Source organism: Patella vulgata, chromosome 8 (assembly GCF_932274485.2).
Source record: "Patella vulgata chromosome 8, xgPatVulg1.2, whole genome shotgun sequence".
NCBI lineage: Eukaryota > Metazoa > Mollusca > Gastropoda > Patellidae > Patella > Patella vulgata.
The window spans coordinates 10429628-10441383 of NC_065886.2; the positions used below are offsets into that span (position 1 = coordinate 10429628).

The 11756-nt window shown below is 39.6% G+C and overlaps 1 long non-coding RNA gene across 1 annotated transcript; it reads left to right on the plus strand.

Moving 5' to 3' along the window:
- The first annotated feature begins 2254 nt into the window (after nt 1-2254).
- LOC126831033 (uncharacterized) lies at nt 2255-10862 on the plus strand. Its single transcript, XR_007684106.2, has 3 exons — nt 2255-2519; nt 8526-8806; nt 10726-10862. It is a non-coding gene; the product is annotated as an uncharacterized LOC126831033 (long non-coding RNA).
- Nucleotides 10863-11756: the final 894 nt, after the last annotated feature.

The window sequence follows — 11756 nt, forward strand, 5'->3', positions numbered from 1 at the left end:
GCAAGCTGGATCTACAAGTAGGATTTCAGTATTAAAACTTGTTTTTGCCCATCCACGATTTTACATTCTGGATGCAAGCTTCCAGATTGGAGTAGACCAGGTGTTGACAGTCCATTCATCTTGATTTGTATGTATACATACAAGGCGTGTTTAAAACATTTGGATAGAATTATAATTATTTGACACACGAAGAAGATAGTTTTTAAAGAGTTTAACTTTATTTTATTTATATCCAACTACGTTATACCTGATCAAAGTTCGGTGTTTTATACCAGTTGTAAATTAGAATGTGCCCATATCACACAAGGTAGAGGACATCGGTCGTTTTTCTATCATCGCGTTACCAGGGCTTGTATAACTATACCAGATAGAATATATTCTACACAGCCGCTGGTGTACGGCGATGGGTTTCAGTATTGGATAGACAGCGGTAAGTTTTATTGTTCCCCGCCTTTCGATGGAAGTGTGTGTGTGCGGGGGATTTGCTGTACTATAACATTTGTATTATAAAATACAATAGAGGGAGAAATGGGGTTTAACATCCACTCGCCACAAATTAGGTCATTTCGGGACTAACATATGTTTCAATTTTATTTGAATAATTCGCTTGCGCGAGTATGGGACATTAGCAGTGGGAGGAACCGGAGAAAACCCACGAGGTTAGACAAGTGACCATACTCCTTGTCACGTACAACCGGGGAATCGAAAACAGACCTTATGATACAACGCACACGCACTAACCATTCAGTCATCCACCCCCTGTAAAATACAATAACATAAAATAATATAGAGTTAAAATTGAACTGCCAAGTGCATATATTATATGTGTATACATTTTTAAATGTTTGGGGTTTGCTTTTAGTCTTAAATAATTATTTTATTCTACATGTATTGTTCTGGAGAGGAGCCAACACGTCAAATATTTGACAAATATAGCCATAAATTGTGTCCGGCGATTTTCGATTGACATTTCCTATTTTGGATTGTCCATTCAATCTCCATGTCGCCGGTCATATTATCGTGTAACGCAGATATGGCGTACAATGTCTAATTCACTCAATATCTAAGCCATGCGATAATCTAAAGCGTTGATTACGAGCCTGTCATGTTAATAAATGTCTAAATGAAAATTTGTTTAATATTTGCAGCTAGAAAAAACACGACCTGAAAAAGGCAAATTTAGCTCTTGTATAATAACCATTTAATATCATGCTATCATTTAGACAGGCGGTACCTTCATCAGTCGAATATGTTCATCTAATGAGAAACGAGTCATTAATTAAAGGGACCATCCCGATTTTAACAATCTCAGAAAAAAAAGTCCGTGTACGTATGAAATTTAAGCGCCAAAATATAGAGAAATAGTGTAGGCCTATGCATTTACTGTTTCAAAATTTTAGCTCAAAATATTGGATCGTTTGGAAGTCAAAACCGCATATCTGGACACGTAACCCTTAAGATTTCGGGTCACATTTTTCGTTGGGGGACCTGATAATCTATTACCGTTTCATTAGAGGTCTATTTAATGTGCATACTTCATATAGTGCATACTTCATAACGAAAGGTAAATTTCAATTACACGTTATTTTATAACACCGGTCTCCATTTCCAGATGAAGACTGACGGGTTTAAGATGTTTGAAAACTCATCACGTAGATTGAGTTAGTTTTTCGACCCTAAATTAGGGAATTTTCGGGGCTTCTAACACAAAATTAAGGAATTTTATTCTCCAAAATATAATCTAGCTTGACCCTTTAAACAAAACCAGGGTTATACATTCCAGAATGGGCAGATTGGAACCCACGTCTGTAGCGCTGATATTGAAAATGTGCCTAATTCGGGTGAAACACGAAATGAACACTTTGCAGATCAGTCACCCCCCCCCACCCCAAAATCTGATCATACTGACATTATCTGCTTCTATTCGGCAGAGATGAAAAATATTGGCGGGGACCATAGAAAATAGTTATTCATAATGTGAAAATATGTAATGTTTTATATTATAGTAATATCATCACATGAAGATATATAATGTTTTATATTATAGTTATATCATCATGTCAAGATAGGTAATGTTTTATATTATAAATATGTCACCATATCAAGATATGTGATGTTTTATATTATAAATGTGTTAGAAATAAACTCCCTTCAGAGTTGCAGTGACTGGTTAATTACGTCTATTGGCGTAGTAATACAAGCATGCAATATAATATAAATGTAGTCCAAAAAAAGGATGTGAGATGCACTAGAGAGTTCGTACCATCAACATCGTTTTTGTTCTTTTATTCACCCATCGTAACTCGAAGCCATGAGTCTGCTATTTATGGGCCCAGCCTGAGAATCCATTTCGGGATTACTCATACATCGTTCCCAACATAAATCTGGTAGCAGAGCGTGGTTTTACTGTGTGGAAAATATGAAATCTGAATGATAATATGGTACAACTGAACTCCATGGTTGCTGTTTACATCGAGCTCCACGTGCATGACCCCCAAATCGCCAGAATGTCATCCAAGGTCAGTCATCTTCGTAGACCAGGTTCATTAATTATTTAATTTTTTATCAAGTAGTCAACAATCAATAGAATGTCTGAACGTGATGGATCAGGTATCATCGATGCAGAAATACACGATCGTGACCAACAGGAAACTCCAGCTGAATTATTAAAACAAAAACGTTTGCTGAAAACTTTTTTCACTAAAGCTAAGTCTTATTTAACTAGTTTACTATGTTCAGAAACCGCGAACTTAGAACAATTGAAAAGTGGTGTTGACCAGGTCTTGAAAACACAAGATGTTATCAATGTTTTGTTGTCGCTATGCGAGCTTGATCCAGATAGGTACGGTGATGAACTGGATGCGATACAAGATGATCCAAGATTTACAGAAACTGTATCTAGTACATTAGCTCTGATCAAGTCAAAATCGAATGAGATAGACACAACGCGTCAATCATCGTCGAATAATCCGTCGCCTAGAGAAAATGTAGAATTCCCTCAGAATAGTTCTGTGACTGAAAACGAGCAGCCCACCCCAGATAATATTCAAGAGTCAAAATAATTCTATAACTGCTCGATCCCGTGAGCCGTATTCGATAGATAGCGATATGCATAATCAGTTGAAACGCGTTTCTATTCCAAGATTTGGTGGCAATAAAAGAGACTATCCACTTTTTAAGGACGCGTTTGAACATTGCATCGATAGGGTTGCGTGTAGTGATGGTTACAAAATGCTTCAGCTTAGACTGTACCTACAGGGTGATGCTTTAAGGGCTATTGAAGGTTTTTCAGCGTCGTCTTTGGGTTACGCGTCCGCTAAGAAAAGACTCGAAGAAAAATACGGTGGTCATCGTCGTACTGTTCTGCTACATTTAGACTATATTCGCCAAATGAGACCTATTAACTCTTCCGATTTACAAATGCTTGAAGAATTTACTGATAAGCTCGAACTTTCGATCGTTGCACTGAAAGATGCTGGTCGCTTCGAGGAATTCGAAGAAAACTCAATGTTTTATTCTGTTGCGAAGTCAAAATTATCGCCAATGAACATCGCAAACTTTAAGCGTTGGGTCTCTATAGAAAAGAAAACTGAAAGTCTTGTTAATCTTCACGCATGGTTGGCTTTAGAGGTTTAGTTTAGGATTGAAGCCCTTGAAGAGGTTGACGGTTTCTACGCCCCTAAGACCAGTCTCAATCAAGGTGGTACCGGTAACGCTTACAAAAAGAATCGCGCATATACAACTAACAGCCGGCCGAAATGCGACTTGTGTACTAACAATCACCGACTCTTCGATTGTCCAGACTTTCGATCGCTTTCTGTTGACCGGAGATGGCAAGTTGCAAAGGATAAGTCTTTATGTTTTCGATGTCTAAGTCCAAGTCACGAAGGGCGCGATTGCAAGAACTCTCGTCGCTGTGGAATAGACAATTGTCCCCGGTCTCATCATACTCTTTTGCACGGAGGGGGATATCCAGTTGTGCCACCGTTTCTCAATTCGGGAGCCAATCGTCGATGGCCACGAACAAATATGGCCACCTCTGGAGATCACGTGGGAATGCGCATAATCCCGGTTATTAACATCGGACATCGTACGCTCCAGCTGAAGGCCCTGTTGGACGAGTGTTCAACCGACTCTTATGTTAGTGAATCTGTTGCATCGGAATTGGGACTTAAAGGGCCAGTTTCCTATTTGAATGTTGCTGTGTTGGGTGGTAAACGCGATGGTTTAAAAAGTTCTAAAGTTAGCTTCACTATCACTAGTCTTGATGGACAGACTAGTCTCAAACTTGACGCTTTTACGGTTGCAAACGTTACCGATGGCTTGCAAATGATAGACTGGAATAAATATGTACATAATTGGCCCCAATTGCATGATATTGACTTTCCTCGTGTTGGTGGTAGAATCCACGTCGATTTATTATTAGGACTTAATGTATCTGATGTACATCGCTCACTCACCGAAATTAGTGGTAGACCCGGAAAGTCCATCGCAAGACTTACGCCGTTGGGATGGAAATGTATAGGTCCCTTGTTTAAACTGGACTCGTGTAGACAATCATCGAATCACTTTGTTCGAACATTCTTTGTACAAAATGATACAAACACTTTATTGCGCAATATGTGGGAACTTGATACATCGGGAATTAGTAACGATTCCGCTGTTATTTCGTCGATCGACAAGCAAGTTGTAGAACAATCTATATCATCTTTAAAATTTACAGGTGATCGTTACGAAATTGCAATACCTTGGAAACGGAATGAACCAGTTATCTTGAATAATTACGATCTAGCGCTCTCTCGTTTGCGAAATTTAGAGCGATCTTTGGCAAACCGACCCCTTGTTTCATAACAATATAGTCGGATCATTCGCGACTATGAACAGAAGGGTTACATTAAAGAGGTATTCCCCTCGGATTATTACGAGAAAAATGTTTGGTATATTCCCCACTTCCCTGTCGTACGCCTTGATAAGACAACTACGCAAGTAAGGATTGTTTTGGACGCCGCAGCAAAGATTAACGGTAAATCTTTAAATGATTGCATACATGCTGGCCCAAAACTTCAAAGGGAATTAATAGACAACCTTGTCAGACTTAGGAGTAAATCGATCGCGATTGCAGCTGATATCGGTAAAATGTTCTTGCAGATAGAGATGAAACCTATCGATAAACCTTATCATAGATTTCTTTGGAGAGACACAAATCCCCATCAGTCAGTTCGAATTTATGAATATCAAAGACTCGTTTTCGGGAATGCATCGTCGCCTTATTTGTCACAACTTGTATTAAGAGAACATGCAATGTCGCATACTTCGAAATATCCAAATGGTGCTTCGTCTATTCTGGAGTCTATGTATGTAGACGATTTACTGGATAGTGCGGATTCAGTTAAAGAAGCAACCCGCCTCAGGCGTGAAGTATCGGAATTACTCGCTTTGGGAGGTTTTCACATTCGCAAATGGATATCGAATTCGGTTGATGTATTGTCCGAAATTCCAAGCAATGATCGAATCGGTAGTTTGGAAATCGCTGATCCTTCTGGTCTTCCTACTCTTAAGACCCTGGGTGTTTTATGGGACGCAGTGACAGACTGTTTTATCTTCAAAATAGATCCAATTCTCATTGACGTTTTGACAAAACGGATTGTCGTTAGTAAAACTGCAAAACTGTTCGACCCTCTTAATTTGCACCTTTTACGGTTCGCGCTAAAATAGAAATTCAAGAAACGTGGGTAAAAGGACTTAGTTGGGATGAACCCCTGCCGTTAGATCTATCAAGCCAATGGAATAACTGGTTTAGCGCTTCTCGAAGGAATCAGTATTGCTAGATGTCTAGTCAGTAATAAAGAGATTATCCGCAAGACCATCCACACGTTCGTTGACGCGTCCTCCTCTGCTTATGCCGCAGCTGTTTATCTTCATTGTGAATACGCCGATCAGTCCTGTTCGTCGAACTTGGTGGCTTCTAAAACTAGCGTCGCCCCCCCATAATCAATCACTATTCCCAAACTAGAACTATCGGGAGCAGTATTAGGTTTAAGACTCGCACAAACTATCTGCCGGGTGCTTAATGTTTCCAGTTCGACAGTTATTTACTGGACTGATAGCCAAAATGTTCTGTTTTGGATAAAGGGAGAATCGAGGAAATACCAGCCGTTTGTGTCAAACCGGGTTGGCGAAATTCATTCTATGTCTGAACCCTCTCAGTGGCATTATGTTGACACTAAATCGAATGCTAGCGACCCAGCCACATGGGGATTATCGGCTTCCGCTTTATCGAAGTGTGACTTGTAGTGGCATGGACCTTTATTTCTTAGTCAGTCGTCGGAAAATTGGCCCCTCGCTAATGATACAAGCTCTAATCCGTCTGAAGATGCTTTATTGGAGCTTCGTTCAGCTCAGAAGTCGTTCCTTGTCGCGGGTCCACAATCCTTGTCTCGATGAAGATGGTGTATTTCGTTTGGACGGTCGTTTGAGACAAGCCGATCACATTTCGTATGAATCGAGATTTCCTGTAATACTACCACGAAAAGACGATGTGACGCGATTAATTGCAACGCACATTCATGTTGAAGGAAACCACGATTTAGGAACTTCTCATTGTATCAGTAAAATTCGAGAAGAGTATTGGATTTTGCGCGTTAGACAAGTGATCAAATCCTTAGAGCATCATTGTCCCGAGTGTCGAAGGAGAAAATGTAAGCCGGCTAAGCAATTAATGGCACCGCTTTCTTTGTGTCGAATAGGTACCCCCTCACATGCATTTTCGGAAGTTGGTGTTGATTTCACAGGCCCTTTTGTAACAAAACAGGGACGGGGTAAAGTTAGAACGAAACGGTACCTATGTTTGTTTACATGCTTGTCGTCTAGGGCAGTTCATTTGGAAATGGCCTGGGGACTCGATAGTCATTCATTTTTGCTGGCTCTCGATCGTTTCGTTAGCAGGAGAGGAAAACCGAATTTCGTTTTGAGCGACAATGGGACTAACTTTGTGGTAGCAAATCGAGAACTTAGGAATTTGTTTAAGTTGGACAATTCAAGGATTGGAAGTGACCTCGCTACTAAGGGCATCGAGTGGAGATTTAATCCCCCAGCGGCTCCCCATTTTGGAGGCGTGTTCGAGGCTCTTATAAAGTCGGCTAAAAGAGCTATTAAGGGCGTATTAGGCGATGCGGATGCAAATGATGAAGAATTGATGACCGTTTTTATTCATGCAGAGGGATTACTAAATTCTCGGCCCCTCTGTTATCAAGGTGATGACCCGAAGGACGAATCGGTTCTCACGCCAAATCATTTTCTTTTTGGCCGGACAGGTGACCAATTAGTGTCGTCCAAATTAATCGATGGCGTTCGTTTTAATCCACGTAATCGTTGGCGCATGGTTCAAAATTTGATTAGCTCTTTTTGGAAACGCTGGCTACGAGAGTTCTTACCCACATTAAATAATCGTTCGAAATGGCAAACCCCCTATAAGGACTTATTGGAGGGTGACTTAGTACTAGTTGTAGACCCACTTTCCCCAAGGGGAAAATGGCCCTTAGGTCGTATAGTAAAGTCGTATCCTGGAATTGACAATCGTGTTAGAGTAGTTGACGTCAAAGTCGGCGATAATATACTTAAAAGGCCGATACATCGTCTGTGTCCGTTGGAAGCTTAGATACCTAGGTGTAGTGTGAAGAAGTGGCTATCAATAATGTGCTTAGTTATACATCGTCATCGTTCGAAATCCGTTGTTCGTGTCTATCGTTATATGGTGTGCTTATTATCCATGTGGAAATGCAGCGGTTTCAAAGTGTTTCATCGTTGGAGTCATCGTAAAGTTCATCGAAAGTGTTTCATCGTTGAATTCATCGCAAAGTGTACATCGAAATAGTGATGTGTATATTATATAGTTCGCTATTTAAAGTTATATAGTTCTATCGTCGTTCTGGAATGTTCAATTCTATCGTATTTCGTGAATCTGTAATGTGTTTCGGAATCTGTGTTTTAGGATGTGCCATTGTATGTTACATCCTGGAGGGGGGATGTGTTAGAAATAAACTCCCTTCAGATTTGGAGAGTGACTGGTTAATTACGTCTATTGGCCTAGTAATACAAGCATGCAATATAATATAAATGTAGTCCAAAATAAAGCATGTGAAATGCACTAGAGAGTTCGTACCATCAACATCGTTTTTGTTCTTTTTTTCACCCATCGTAACTCGAAGCAATGAGTCTGCTATTTATTGGCCCAGCCTGAGAATCCATTTCGGGATTACTCATACATCGTTCGCAACAAATATGTCACCATGTCAGGATATATAATGTTTTATATTATAGTTATATCACCATGGGAGATATATAATGTTTTATGTTATAGTTATATCACCATGTGAGATATATAATGTTTTATGTTATAGTTATATCACCATGTGAGATATATAATGTTTTATGTTATAGTTATATCATCATGTCAAGATATATATATAATACTTTATATTATAGTTATATCATCATGTGAAGATATGTAATGTTTTATATTATAGATATATCATCATGTGAAGATATAAAGAGATGTAACCCATCTTATGTTGATGGTGAATATTGGTTATATCCTGTTATATATAATCATACCAGAGTGAAGATATATTGCTATGAATTGTCATCGTTACAACCGACAGAATACGTGACTCTTCACCACCTTAACCAAGCTGTAACACTTACTGGTGGTTATTCTGGACCGTCGACGAATTGCAGTATCGATGAAACGCTTGTATATAATGACCAAGGAGAGACTGAGTGGAACAAAATCCGACTGGATATTACCGTATGTAGTCATGGTATATTTCTTCAAGATCGGTCGCATGATTTCTCGTATGTCTTTCTTGTAGTTATGTTTTTTTTTTCCATTATGACTGAAGCTTGTATCATCACAGTTCCGGGACTGTACAGCTCAGTAGACGCTGGCTTCCGGATCCATTCACTTGATTTGATATATATATATATTATTTCTTGCAGTGTCTCTATAGTTTGTCTTGTCCGCAGGTTTGTCTTATCTGTTTTGTTTTGCGTGTAGTGCGGCCTTACAGCTCCTGCTATTTAACTAAATGATGCGGGTTGGGTAGGCGAATGGTCTAACGTGTACGCTTTAGATCAGCTGGGGTGGCTCGATTCCCAGAGGGGGGGGGGGGGATTTTAATGACGTCCACTCGACATAAAATAGGTCATTTCGGGACTAACATTTGGTTCTATTTTATTTCAATAATTCGCCTGCGCGTAGGGGTCTTTAGCAGTGGGAGAAAAACCAGAGGACCCGGAGAAAACCCACAAGTTTGGACAGGCAACCCTACTCCTTGTCACGTACAACCACCGGGGAATCGAAACCACGCCAGTTGAGTCAAGGACAGGACAGATCTTATGATTCAGCGCGCACCCCCCCCCCCCCCGCCCAGCTAAATACCTCTACGCGCAAGTGAATTATTGAAATAAAATTGAATCATGTGTTAGTCCCGAAATAACCTTATTTGTGTCGAGTAGACGTTAACCCACATTGACAACGACACCTTTTAAACAATTTCTAATTTCTCAGTATTCGGGTTTATGATTTAGCCGTTACTATAGAAAAACAAAATAACATCGACAAACAATCTCCCGGCTTCAATTCATTCAAACTAAAAAGAAGCCCATCGAAAGATTTAATCAACGCTTTATACGTGATGCTGGTTTATTTATATCTACAAATTATGCCGAATGTAGCGAAATCCTCAGTTCATTATGACATTGTGAATACTGAACGTAAAGGAACGGAACGAAACCATTAGTGGACTGATATAATGTAATTTCCAGATTTAAACATACATTATGCAAGAGCTAAATCCGACTTTTGCAAGTCTTTATGTAGTCTTCAGATGTTATAGAAATTATTAGTTACACCTTTTTTTACATGACAAGTTCAAAATAGCGGACCAGGCTAACGTTTACGGTTAAGCACTGACGTCACTACCGGAGACTGGTTATGAAACGCCTGTCAAGCGAGGGTACCATAGCCATTATGAATGTTACTTAATAATCGAGAATATGTATCTTTAATGTGAGACACAAATGACAATCAGCGATTTTATTTATAAGATATGGAGGTTATGTGTGTGTGTGGGAGTGTGTGTGTGGGAGTGTGTGTGGGAGTGTGTGTGGGAGTGTGTGTGGGGGTGTGTGTGGGGGTGTGTGGGGGGGGGGTGTGGGGGTGGGTGGGGGGTACAGTATTTGACGGTAAATCCGTCATCTATCATCAATGTGACCATTGTTCCTTCCACAACCATTACGCCATAACAGTGAGAAGACTTGTGAGTTTCTCTCGGTCTCATGTTGTGTGCCACTTCTAACGATCGAGGCCAACTATAGAGATACAGACCGGTCTCAATCACCCAGTTGTGTGGTTTTCGGTGTGCTAGTCTCGATGATCCATGTGTGTAGTTGTCTATAGCGATACGGCCAGGTTATCATTCAGTTGAGTGGTTGGCTATAGGAAACCAGACATTTATTACTTCAGTGCTTTCTTCGTCAAGCTAAATAGATATATTCACCAGCACAACACTGCACACGTGGTCTCTACATTAGGAATTATTATTTTGATAAACATTTTCATTAAATTTTGAGATAGTCATCTTTCTTTCCAAGATTTTATTAAATTTTGAGATAGTCATCTTTTTTTCCAAGATATCAGTTTTGTCTAATTGCCTTTTATTTCAGTCCGGGGAAGTTCTAGATGATCATACGTTTACCATACAAACAAGTGGAGTACCAATACCATATGGTGAGGCCGAAGGTTGTTCTAATATAGTATACTACCTATCATGTCCTAAACGTGGTTATGCTTTGGTTGATGTTCGTGACACTGGTTTCAAGTTGAGTTCATCGGTTAGTAAGTAACCATATAATGGGGTAATGCCAGATAATTGTAATTAATGACTCTAGGAACTTTGTCGGTCTACACTAGTATCGAAGCGCGTCCCCCTAGAACATTAGGTCTCCCCCCACCCGCCCCCGTGTTGCATATCCACCAGAATCCTTATGTATAGTAGTGACCAGCATCGCACTGGATTAACCAATAAGCAATTTGTTGAAGCACTAATGTGGGGTCAGAGCTGTTTTTAAAATTAGATGCCAGATATACCAGAAGACAGATAGCAGACTACGGCTAAACCAGGCTCAACAAAAAAAGGGGCCGTTATAACCTTGAACACCGTTTTGTTCTTTTGACATTTTTGTTTCTTATGGTTTGTTCAGTACCATTCAGGATCAATGGTATTAGATTTTAATTCTGTTATTTGTTAGGCTAAATCATGTTTAATTTAATATATTTGTAATAAAATGAAATATGTTAGTTTAATATTAACAATTACACTTAAAAACATGTTTGATGAATATATGTATTCGTTATATAACATTTTGAAGAGCCCCGGGGAAGAACGATCTAAGTCACTTTTTCAACGAACCCTAGTTAATGACGCCATCCGGTAGACAATTGTGTGGAACAATCAATTTCAGATAAAAACGATTGGAGTCACTCGAACCAAGGCTCTTCTGAAACAGCCACCCCCGGACAAATACGTCCATCGTACCCTTTATTTGACCTTAATTTGGCTGAAAAGTGGAAGTCAGTTGTTATACTGGTAATTATGATTCGTATTAAACATCATTTTGCAGTTGTAATTAAACCCACTCGTTGTTCTGTTCGCGTCAATCATTCTCGTCCAAAAGTCTGTTTCGCCTTTAATTGG